This window comes from Musca autumnalis, unplaced genomic scaffold, assembly GCF_047663935.1.
Source record: "Musca autumnalis isolate F117 unplaced genomic scaffold, ASM4766393v1 scaffold_5, whole genome shotgun sequence".
NCBI classification, from domain to species: domain Eukaryota; kingdom Metazoa; phylum Arthropoda; class Insecta; order Diptera; family Muscidae; genus Musca; species Musca autumnalis.
In genome coordinates, this window is record NW_027412088.1 from 77,515,084 (window position 1) to 77,528,056 (window position 12,973).

The following is a 12,973-nucleotide window of genomic DNA, read 5'->3' on the forward strand; positions in this document are numbered from 1 at the left end:
GTGACATTAATCCACTTTTGGTTGGCTCCATAGGGTTAACATATATTTTTCTGTACTTTATAAGATTTAATCACCCTTTTTCGGCAGAATTACCTGTAATAACGTATTGTTGGTTCTCAGTGCGGGGAAAATTTCCACGTTTTGACGTGTTGCAACATTAGGGTGTTTCAAACAAGAAAACATATTTATTAAAGTGTATACCCCCAAAACCCTTTATTTTTCAATTGCAAGTTTTCAGTGCGGCTCCAAGTTAACATGATAAAAGAAATCACTAATAGCACAAAAATATTATATTGAACATAAATGTAAGAAAGGATAATAAAAATAATTTTAAAAATTCAAAAAATATAAATTCAGCAGCTAAAAATGGGAGTTAAACTTTCCGCATAATGCCTATACAGTTTTGAAGTCTACAGGCGCTGGGCTTCAATTTGGAACTAGTGACCATTCTGGCGAATTTTTGGAAAATGACTTAATCCATACATCTATATTAAATGATTTCATTTTTACCAATATTATAATCAAAATATTTGGTAAACCTTGTGATTAAGAGGAATTTTTATAACTAGAAAGTTAAAAATAGTCCTTTGTTCCATAAATTCTCTGAGAATATAACTATTTTTTTTTCATTTAAAAAAAAATAATTTGTGTTTCGAAAAATTTGGAATGTTTTGAAGCGATTTGCGCATCCACTGTGCCATGGCTCAAAATCAAATGATTTCGATTTGAGCTGTCAAAATTCATAATTGTCATTTGAATTCGCTGTGAGGTATAGACATGTCCAACTGTGCAGAAAAAGAATGGTACCATGGTATAATAAGAAAGGTAGATGCATCGGCGAATTGCTACAACAAAGCAACTTTTTTTGTAATGTAAAATGTCAATGGTCTCTTGTTGTCTCTTTTTATCGCTTGTGTTTAACTATGTTTACATTTACGAAATCCACTCGATTTCAACTGTCAATTCCTTTGCGTATACGTCAAATGAAAACTCAACTGAAATCGATTCGATTTCATTTGACGTTTGAGCAATGGAATTGACAGTTGAAATCGAGTGGATTTCGTAAATGTAAACATAGTATCTGTCTATAAAGTGTAGACATCAGAGATCTTCAATGAGCCACAGGCAAAAGCGAGCCACTTAGATACACACATGTGGTTTTAAGTCTCAAGCGCTTTAACAGCGAGTGTGTTTTCCACTCGTGTATTTTTACCACACAACAAAAACCAATTGGTGATTTTACGACCGATGCTTGAGCATTAGAGGGTGGAATGAGTGTAAATACAATTTTGACTTGCGTGTAAAACTCACAAGTGCTCTCTTGATCGTTGGTGAGAGGCACAACGTACTCACGAAGAATATGGGTGATAAGTATGATGATTGTCTTTTGGGTGACTTTGTATGTTGTGTGTTCTTGTGTGTGCTTTTGTTTTGTTTGTAATATTGTGTGTGCTTTTGTTAATACCTTACATCAGGGCATTTTGTAAGAAAATGAAATACAATGTTTTTATTTTTTATAATTCAAAATTAGTCTTAAACTAAAATAAATAAAACTGGTGCCTTTGCGGCGCCGAGCTACTTTATATAACCCTTGGTTAATTTTTGTCTTCACGTCCAAAGAATTTTCCATTTTATTACTTTTTATTTTTTAATGCTCTACACTGATTCTAATGCACGACTGAAGATGATCAATGATTCAAATTAGCTACCCAAGATAAAAAAACACAAAATAACGGTAAAACTTCGTAGTGAAGAACAAAAAACAGTGTAAAACAAACTTGCTATCAGAGCACAAGACAATCGACTGAGTGACAAGTGTTACTAAAAAAAACGCTTGATGTGCAATGAGTAAGAAGGTAAGGGATGAAATGTTACCGAGTGGGCAAAACGACATAGCAAAGTATAACCGAATGTCTATGAGTATGTATTTTAAATGAACTTGTTTTTGGAGTGACAACCAATACGTAGGCATATTTTTTAGCAAGTGGCTCGTGAGTGGCAAATTGCATTTCTCTGGTAGACATGCTATCTCTTACTTACCATGGTACAATAAGAAAGGTAGATGCATCGGCGAATTGCTACAACAAAGCAACTTTTTTTGTAATGTAATCTGTCAAAATTTTCGCCAAATGGTCTCTTGTTGTCTCTTTTTATCGCCTGTGTTTGCCTATAAAGTGTAGACATGCTATATCTTACTTACCGAATCATATGGTTTTTTGTTTTGATTTTTCATGGCGAATTCATAGTTTTTTGACGTTTTAGATTCGATCAGCTGGGCTGAGGCATCTACATTTCTAATTGTACCATGAGAAAAAGGTAGATGTATCTCGAAAAGAGAAAACAAATAGACTTAATGTTGTACACGTAAAATGTTAACATTTGTTGTATTTTGTATGAGAATTGTTGCGTGGGACTCATTAATTAGTGATGGCGTCCTTTTTTTTGTGTCGTGGAAGCAGCATCCCAATGACGTGTGGTTTGTGGCTGCCGGCAAGTAAAAAGTGAGCAAACCGGATACACTGTTCGGCCGGGTAAAATATGAAAAGGTGATGCCACCGTCAGGGATGATTTCCACTGTAGCAATTCTATATCATTGACGTATGGCAAATACACCCCTGATAGTATTATGAGGTTTAGAAACAGATGATTAAAAGACATGTAAATAAATGTCGGAAAAACGAGGGAAAATTATGGAAAATCTGATTTTGGCGTCCTCGGGAAGCCGTATTTAAGCGAGGAAAGCGAAGAAAAACGCCATTATTAAATTGTGGTGTGTTTCAAAGGGCAGTTAACCTTTGTCCGTAATCCTTAAAAAAATAGACAACCAAAAAATTTTTTAAATTGATTCTTTATTGGCACTCGTGTAATTTCTGTGTTTTTTTATTTATGTTTGAAGTGTACAAAGCAAAATGTGAGTTGTTTTACATGTTGATTAAATAGAAAACGTAGTTACAATGTGTTTTGGGTTTTTCTTTAAGATTACACCAAACCATACAAAACCGGAAGATCAATTACTAAGAGGGCTGAAATCCCAATATCCAGAAGCGGAAATCAATTAACAGGGTACTGGGGCCACATCCCTGAGAAATACCAGAGGCCACATCCCTGAGAAATACCAGTTTTAACCTGAAAAGACAAGATAAATTCCCAATAAGTATACAACTAATAAGGTAACAAAGCAAAATTATTAATACCTACCAGAGTTGAATTCCCAGACGATCTGGAGTAAATTGAGTGTTGTTTTCTTTTGGATTTATGGGCATGAGTGTCCTTTGATTTTTGAAGCCACCTGAAAAAAATGAAAATTGAAAATTATTAATCTTGGAAGCTGACCATTTAAAATATATAATGTCATTGATTTTTGACTGAAGAAAAATCCACAAAAATTAAATTAATATGTTAATGTAGATTTAAGTTTAAGTTAAATCGTGTTGTCCGTAGTTAGTTTAAGTGTTTACATTGAATATTGTGAGGATTAGTAATGCCCAGGTTGTTCTAAAAAAAATATCGTGAGTGTAGGGTTACCTTTGAAGGCTGCTAGATTTTTTTTGGTTATGAAAATATTTGAGGGGACAATTATAAAGTGCCCAAAACCTTACTAAGCGAGCTCATTTAGTTAGGATTTTTATGTTTTTAATCTCGTGCCTCGATTGGCAATTTTTCTAGTGGTAAAAAGGGGTAATCTGAGTCAGTGACTCACCTTAAATTAATTGAGCGGGTATTGGTAATCCCAAACTGGATTATGTGTTAAGTTTAAGTGAAATCATGACTATGTCAATAAATAATTTTTATGTTTAACAGTTTAAATTGAATATGTCTTGCTAAGTGTTTTCTGTAAGAGAGGAAAATAGGGGTATGTTGATGTGAGGTAAGTGTGTGTGGAAATTGGGGCCCTTTAAAATTTGCTTTATCGTTATGACAGGAAGAAAGGGTCAAGGCAGGGTGGGCAAAGTGGGGGAATGAGAACACCAAGTTCCTTCATCGTTGTTGTATGTAGTGTTGTGTCGTTTTGTTTTTGTTTGTTTTTATGTTGAGTCCCTCTTTCATTATTGTTCGACCCCTAGGGCTGATGGTGGAAGGGTTATGAATCCCCCTGGAAGTGATGCCCCGACTGAGCAGTTGGAACCCCACCATAGCGCCGCATTAGGCGGTATGAAACAATATGGCGCCCAAACCAAAAATGTTTGTCCTATCGTCCAAAAAAAATCAAGGTGCAATACAACATCAGCACTGCCTAAATAAGAAAATATTTTTTTTAAAATAGACGAAGGACATTAAATGTCGAATATGTGCAATAACACCTAAGCGCAATCCAATAGACCATAGGGTGAAATATTCCAAAACGTGATATCGCATTTTCTAATGTCTAACGGATATTGTATCCACAATTTTTATACAAAACTGTGATAATAGTGCAATATTTAGTTTAGGTTTTTTAGAAAATTAGGATGTCTCGTTCCATGTTATAGGGTCTATACAATAGCTCTTGTTCGTCGATTGTAACAAAGAATGTATTGTGTTTATGACCTGTCTTCTATGTTTCCGTGTTTTTGTTTATTTAATAATATTAAAGGCAATAGACGAGGGTTAACATTAGGAAAAGTACAATAACTGCTGTGACGTCGTCAGTCGCAGACTGTATTGTACGAAAATTCCCTTTACACAAGGACTTTTTTCCACAAAATAAGTAGAAAACTGCCTTGTTGTTACCTTTTGCATTAACTGTGTTCATTTTTTGTGTAAGTCCATTTTATCCATACAACATGATGACCGATTTAGGACACTTCTAGAAATCTCAATTTATAATAAAAAAAAAAAAAAAAAAATAAACCACACAATTGATCTCACAAGCAGCTGAAAATACCTCCTATTACCTCCCAGATGTGTATTTTGTGTTCGTAAAAAAAAAGAAAAAAAATTTTGTTTTGTCGTAGTGTGTAAACTAGAAACTAAACTTATAACAAACTATTATTATTTTTATCATATATCTGCTAACGACTAAGTATTTTCACAACTAGAAATAAGTAGCTCTAAGCTGTGTTTAAAATTTTCCATTATTTTTTTTTTAACATTGACCTAAATTTCATTTCAATAATTGCATTCCTGAACTGGGATTAGAAATTCTAATGAACACGCCTAAGTCAGCCAAAAGAAGAAGTAAAAGAAATCGTTCCTCAACATTTGATTTGAGTAGGTTTATTCTATCTCCAAAGAAAAAGTCAAAAAAGAAAACAATGCAAGACGCAAATGCAAATAGAGACCCATCAATACGGGATCTATCTGGTACCATAATAAACAGAGAAGCTTCCACTAGTGCTGAAGCAAGATTAGCCCAGAATACTCAATCCACTTTACCAACTAATACGTCAATGAATCAGTATGAGGTTAGTAATTTAGTGAAAAGTTTGGTCCAAGAAAGTTTAAAAAACGCCAGTACAGACATCCACAATTTAGTAAAAGATAGTGTGACCAAAGAAATGCAGCAGGTGTATGGCATCATTAATAAATTAAATGAGTCAATAACTAGATTGACTAGTAATGGTCAAACTTCTCAAAATACTAATCCTCAACCACAATCCAATGGGATTCATGCACAAAATAATATAAATCATGGACATCAGTCACAATCGAATCCAAATCAATTACCTCAGCCAGGTCCGATGCCCAACATAGAACCTCAATCGTTAAACGATAACAACTCTGTACCTCAACCACAACCCCCACAACGGGATAATAACCAAAATTCAAACCACAGGAATAATGTACACTCATATATTATGAATGTTCCTAGTGCACAAGGAATTAGAGTTGAAAGATTCGGAATAAATTTTTCAGGACGACCTAATACCCTCACTGTGGAGGATTTTATATATCGCCTGGAATATTTCCAATCTCATTATGGACTCACTTGGGAAGGAATATTAAATGAATTCCATATGCTTGTATCGGGTCCTGCGATCGAATGGTTTTGGTTGCAACAAAGAATTAATGCGATATGGAATTGGGAGTCACTGAAATATGGGTTGCTAGAAAGATTTAAAACTAGGCGCACTTGTTTCGAGGAAATGAGGGACTTACTAGAAAGGAAACAATTACCCGGGGAATCAATAGATTCATTTTTCCATGACATCAATTTAATGCGTTCGAAATTGGAAAGGCCAGTTTCCGATTTCGAAATGATTTCCCTTGTCAAAAAGAACTTAAGAAAAAACCTTTCTAGTATTGTTTATTCCATGAATGTTTCCTCTCTGGAACAACTGCGAGTTGAATGTTTGGAAATTGAAAGAACATTTTTCCGCCGCGACCCTGTTCCAGTTCCCCCACCACCAGCTAACAAACCGATTAGAGTAAATGCCATTCAAGAAGAAGGAGAGACTAATATATTTCCTATGTTCGAAGAAGAAGAGGATGTAGTAGAGATATCAGCTATCAACAATCAAATTGTATGCTGGAATTGCCAGAACCCCGGTCATGTCTTTAGGGATTGCACTTCAAATCAAAGAGGCTATTTTTGCTTTAAATGCGGAAAACCAAACACGACTGCACCAAAGTGCATAAATTGTAGGTCGGGAAACGGGAGGAAGAACGCGGTTGCAGCGGGGAACCAGCGTTCCTCCGAACAACCCGCTGTTCCGAACCCCCAAACCAATTAAAAGAACCCAATGAAGATATCCACTATACTAAACTTCGACACTATCTGCCCTTAAATGTTAGGGAAGAGTATTACGCCAAAACAAGGGCAAAAATTTTCCAAAACGAAGAGGTAGAAAACCCAAACGAAATATCTAACATTCAAATTAAAACTAAACAACGTATTCTAAAAATGAGAAACAAGCAAAAGCAATACAAAATTTTAAAGAAATCTGTTTCGGAAGCTATTTTAAGATGCCATGGCAGAAAAGATCCAAGACCATATGCCACGGTGAAGATAGAAGGGAAGGAAATTGAAGGCCTTCTCGACTCTGGTGCTACTGTGAGTTTATTAGGGAAACATTGCAGAGAAGTCGTAGAAGAACTAGGAATAGAAATAAAAACCTATCTATCAAATGTCAGCACTGCCTCAGGTCAGTTGCATCGAATTTTAGGTACCATTGTAGTTGACGTTGAATATCAGGGAAAAGTGGCTCAAATGACCTTAATATTATGCCCAGATCTAGAGCAGGAATTATATCTCGGTGCAGATTTTTGGAAATTATTCCAAATAGCTCCCGAGATATTTCCTGTCGAAGAAGTCGATTTGGATTTACAACGGAAAATACATGGGTCATCAACCAATGAAGAAACGAAAATGCATGTCCTGACGAAGGAACAACAGGATAGACTAACAGAAGTAATAAAAAAATTCCCTACTTTTGAAGAGCATGGACTAGGATGTACAAAATTAGAAAAACATGCGATAAAGCTCGTCGAAGGTGCTAATCCGGTTAAGGAGAGGCATTATCCCATGTCGCCGGCGGTCCAAGATATAGTTTACCAGGAGATTGACAATATGCTGGCGTTAAAAGTGATAGAAGAAAGTGACTCCCCATGGAGTAACCGAACAACGGTGGTACGAAAACCTGGCAAAAATCGCTTCTGCTTAGACGCCAGGAAATTAAATGCATTGACTGTGAAAGATGCTTACCCATTGCAGAACATCGACGGCATCTTAAGTAGAATAGACCAAACCCACTTTATAAGCAGCGTCGACCTTAAATATGCCTTCTGGCAAGTAGAGCTGGAAGAGGAAGCGAAGCCGTACACAGCCTTCACGGTACCAGGTCGACCGCTGTACCAATTTAGGGTAATGCCGTTCGGGTTATGCAATGCGGCGCAGAGACTTTGCAGGTTGATGGACAAGGTGATACCTGGAAGACTAAAGTCCAATGTGTTTATCTACCTTGACGACCTATTGATTATTGCAGACGATTTCGAACACCACATTAAATTACTGGGAGAAGTAGCCGAATGCTTGCAGAAAGCGAATTTGACCATCGGCCTTAAAAAATCATTGTTTTGCTTCAGAGAGCTAAGGTATCTTGGTTTCATCATTGGAGATGGATGTTTAAAGACTGACCCAGAAAAGGTCAGTGCGATTCAAAAAATCCCTGTACCGAAAACTCCCAGAGAAGTACGAAGCTTCCTAGGAACCGCTGGGTGGTACAGGCGATTCATTAAAGATTTTGCCTCGATATCCGCCGCCCTCACTGACACATTGAAAAAGAGTCAAAAATTCGTAATCACTCCGGAAGCATTAGAATCATTCAACACCCTCAAACAAGCCTTGACATCTGCACCTGTCCTCCGGCACCCTGACTTCCGCCGAGAGTTCTTTATCCAATGCGATGCGTCGGACTATGGAGTCGGTGCAGTATTGTTTCAAAAAAACGATGATGGAGAGGAGAATCCCATCGCGTTTTACTCTCAAAAATTAAATGCATGTCAAAAGAAATACTCAGTAACCGAGAAGGAATGTTTAGCAGCCGTGCTTGCAGTAAAACGTTTTCGTCCTTATGTGGAATTAATGCAATTTACTATTATTACTGACCACGCTAGTCTTAAGTGGCTAATGTCACTAAAAGACCTCAGCGGTAGACTGGCCAGATGGTCACTCCAACTTCAAACATATAACTTCTCGATTGAACACAGAAAAGGATCAGAAAATGTGGTTGCAGACACACTCTCTAGAATGCCCATCGATTCAAATGTCACCGTAGAAGAAGTAACTGATGAGAGTGAACTACTAGATTTCGAAACAACCGCATTTGAAAGTGAGGAGTATGTCGAATTACGAAACACCATAATTGAAAATGCCGAAGTACTTCCCGACTTAAAAGTTGAAGGCGACAAAATATTTATAAAAATGAAAAAAATCGACACAGATTTGGTTGAATATGAGTGGAAAATGTGGATCCCACAAGAGATCACATATGCTCTAATAGAAAAGGCTCACGTCTACAATGACATCGTACACGAGGGAATCACAAAAACTCTCAATCGGTTAAGAAGATTTTATTATTGGCCTAAGATGGTTTCCCAAGTGAGGCAGTTTGTGAGAAATTGCAGAACCTGCAAGGAAACCAAACCCTCAAACCAGAATATGAACCCAGAAATCGGAAACGAAGTGGTCACTGAAAGGCCATTTCAAAAACTGTACGTGGACTTTCTGGGGAAATATCCACGATCAAAGAAAGGAAACGCATATATTTTCATCGCAGTGGATCATTTCACTAAATTTACCTTTCTGCACGCGATGAGGGAAGCAACTGCACAAAATGTTGTACAGTTTATGGAAAGCCAGATTTTCAACATCTTCGGCGTCCCTGAAGTTATCCATAGCGATAACGGGAAACAGTTTGTGTCGAAAGCCTTCGAACAAATGGTCGACAACTACAAAATAAAACACATGACAACTGCATATTACTCCCCACAGTCGAACGCCTCCGAGCGTGTCAATCAGTCCGTGTTGGCAGCTATAAGAAGCTATGTTGAAAGTGATCACCGCGACTGGGATTTATATTTACCCGAAATCGAGAAAGCCCTTCGCACCTCTGTACATGCAGCCACCGGCGTGAATCCCTTTTTCGCCCTCTTTGGGTTTAATATGTTTTCAAGTGGCACCGATTATAAGTTGGCCAAAAAGCTACAATCACTAACGGACCACCAAATAGATCCATTAAACAGACATGACAAAATAGAACTTATGCGAGAAAAGATAAAAAACAATCTGCACAAGGCATATGAAACAAGTGCCAAACGTTATAATCAGAGAGCGCGGAAAGTTAGTTTAATACCAGGGCAAGAAGTGTATAGGCGTAATCATATGCTTTCAGACTTCAAGAACAACATAAACGCCAAATTTTGTAAAAAGTTTTTGAAATGTAGAGTTGTGAGGCCTATCGGGAACAACATGTTCGAATTAGAAACGCTGCAAGGTAAACCTTTAGGTAACTTCCACGCCAAAGATATTAAAATATAGCAAAGTGCAATTATTCTGTGATATAGTAATATAAGTGCAATATAGGTTAAGAAAATGAATGTTTGTGAACGTCCATTTTTTTTGCCTTTTGCATTTACTTTTACTATTAGAATTATTGACATTGTTAGATTATACACATATATTCCATTAGGCTAAGAAGTACCTAAGATTGCCCGGCTTTTTTGAGACTAACAGGGTGTGGGAGTTCCCCACGTTGGGATATGACAGGAACCTGACATACCAACAACTCGCAAAACATAATACTCAGTGCGCTTTCTAAAATTGTAATTGATACAAATTAGCACAAACCCATTTGATATACAGTATACCTGAAAAAAAAAAAAATCCTTCGAACCTCCCAGCCAGCTTATGCCAAATTAATAATATCTTCCAAAATTTTAAATCATAAATGGTTGGTTTATTATTATTGTTTTTAAATATAGGGTAATAAATTATAAGGATAGCATTATTTGCTTTAATAAGACGATATAACATATAGATGGAAATTATTAATGGTATACGTAACGATAAATAAATATGCGGTTGAATGAGAGTACGAAAAGTTATCTGTATGGCCATGTTTTTTTTTAGAAAAAAATTTCAAAAATTTTTTTTCCTAACAGTGTGCTTCGGCTATCGTCACAAAAATTACTCTAGATATCCTTTTATATTCAATTAGTCCAATATAATTCATAATAGTATCCGGAGTAGCAATATTATATATGCACCCACGTCTGCGAATTAATACCCACTAAATTTTATTTAAATCTCTATTACATTTTGTTATGCGAAAAGTCTTCAGCCACGAATTAATTAAATAGACTCAACCATGTCTAATAGCACATACAAATTTTAAAAATCACCACTCACAAAATTTCAACAGGCTACAACAGTTTTTTATCGCATGCGAGAAAAGGTTCACAGGCTCAGGTCTTAATAATTACAAATTCCCTCCAAAATCTTTTTCTCTATACTCTGAATCAGTTAACGTTAATAAAAATCGCAGGTACTAAAATCACACAACGTCATTTTTTATATAGCATAGAATCCCGACACACACGGATAATGATCCAAAAAAATAGTTAAATCTAACGTAGTATATGCCGATTAATAAATAGGTCAAATTTAGAAGCAATATTTTTTTTAATTAACAATCACCAGTAAGTAAATAAAAATAATAGCGTTATGAATAGAATAGGGCACAGAAGATAAAAACATATGGTAGTATAGAGTGTATCGTTGGCAAGCCACGCACTTATTTTCAATGATAAACTACGAATCCACAAGTTTTATTCTTAATAGCCAAAATCTTTTGCGTTACTTTATTTTGTTTACATTCCACATTTCAAAATAGTCTAATATATTCACTAATGCACCATTGTTTTTGTCTGCCATGCCAAATTCACAATAAAAAAACAAAATGAAAAACTCACCCCAATGTTTACGTCCTTTCATGATGGCAGGTAATACTCCATGAACAAATAATCAGCGTACACAATTCTGATGATCGGCATGTCAGGTATATTGACAACTTGTATGTCAGCCAAATAAACGGATAATTTTTGGTAGTGCATTTTTTTCACTTCACTCATTTATAAATGTAATTCACTCCACAATAAATTGTCACAAAACACCTAAAAAGGAAATGAGAAGATATTACTAAAAATGAAACTAAAATATTTCAATAAATTTTTAAAAATTGTAAAAGGGCGGTAGGAAAAAATATCCATGGCAAGCTTAAAATATTCAACCATCTCATATTTGTATGGATGTAAACAAAAGTCATGTCAACACTTTTTGGTAGCCTTATTGGGCTATACTACACAAGAATCCACTGATAAAAACACACAAAAAACACAAACACACATGTCTCATATAGGTAGCCATGGTCACAATCCATAAGTTTTTTTTTTGTAAACTGTAAACTCAATCAGTATTCTTATTGATGGCAATTTCTGACCCATAATAGTCCATAATGCAATTTTGGAAACACTTGATCATGCTTGTGTATTTTTATGGAGATTTTTAGCACACAACACAATTATTTGGTCACTTTATAATATATTCATCGCAGCCGATTATTACCATTGAGTACACAGGAGAGTTTTTTTTAGCACACAACACAATTATTGGGTCACTTCTTAACATATTTGTCGCAGCCATGAGTAACAATAAATATGATCTAAACACACATGTACTCAGTTATCTCCACTTTTAATTTTGTTTATCTTTCTCGTAATACACGACACTGCTGTTTGTTTTCAATGATAAAGGCGCACACTTTCATTTCATAAAAACACCAATTAATACTAACCATGTAGATTCTGGGGTAAGACACTGCGCTGCAGCTGGTGATGTCAGATGAAGAAAGATTTTATTGACCACACACAATCCATGACGAAAAAATGGTACCTGCCCAAAGTGTTTTGTAAACAATGTGGGCGAAATGCTCTGCAAAAGAGTCCACACGAACAGTTGGAAACACATAAACAATGGCAAAAAAATAAAGTAGAGACCTGAAAGGAAAAGAAATACAAAAAAATTAGGCAATAACCAAAACAAATCAGGCAATACACCATACATCTAGACAAATAAACAAATGAAAGAACCTACCTGCTTTCTACACAGGCTGCACTAGCGAGAGCATCCACAGGAAAAATTAAAATCCACTGCGCTGCCCAAGCTATCATAAGGTCCAAGCAGGGTGTCCAGGTAGATCGTTGGGGTACATTCGGCTCATTAAAACATGTCATCAATAGTAAGGCTGCTAATGAAATATTCACCCCATACAGCAAGAAGGTTCCAATCAGTTTGCATTACCCGATTAATCCATTATTCGGGGTAATATGTTTTAAGTGGTGGTGGGTGTAGGCATAAAGTAAAAAAAAAAAAAACGAACGTCGAATAGCCATCATAATTCCACAGATTTAAATTCCTGAAAATAAACAGATAATTATTAAAATTTATCATTAAGATAACAAAGTAAAAAAACTCACCAATTTCATTGTCTGTACA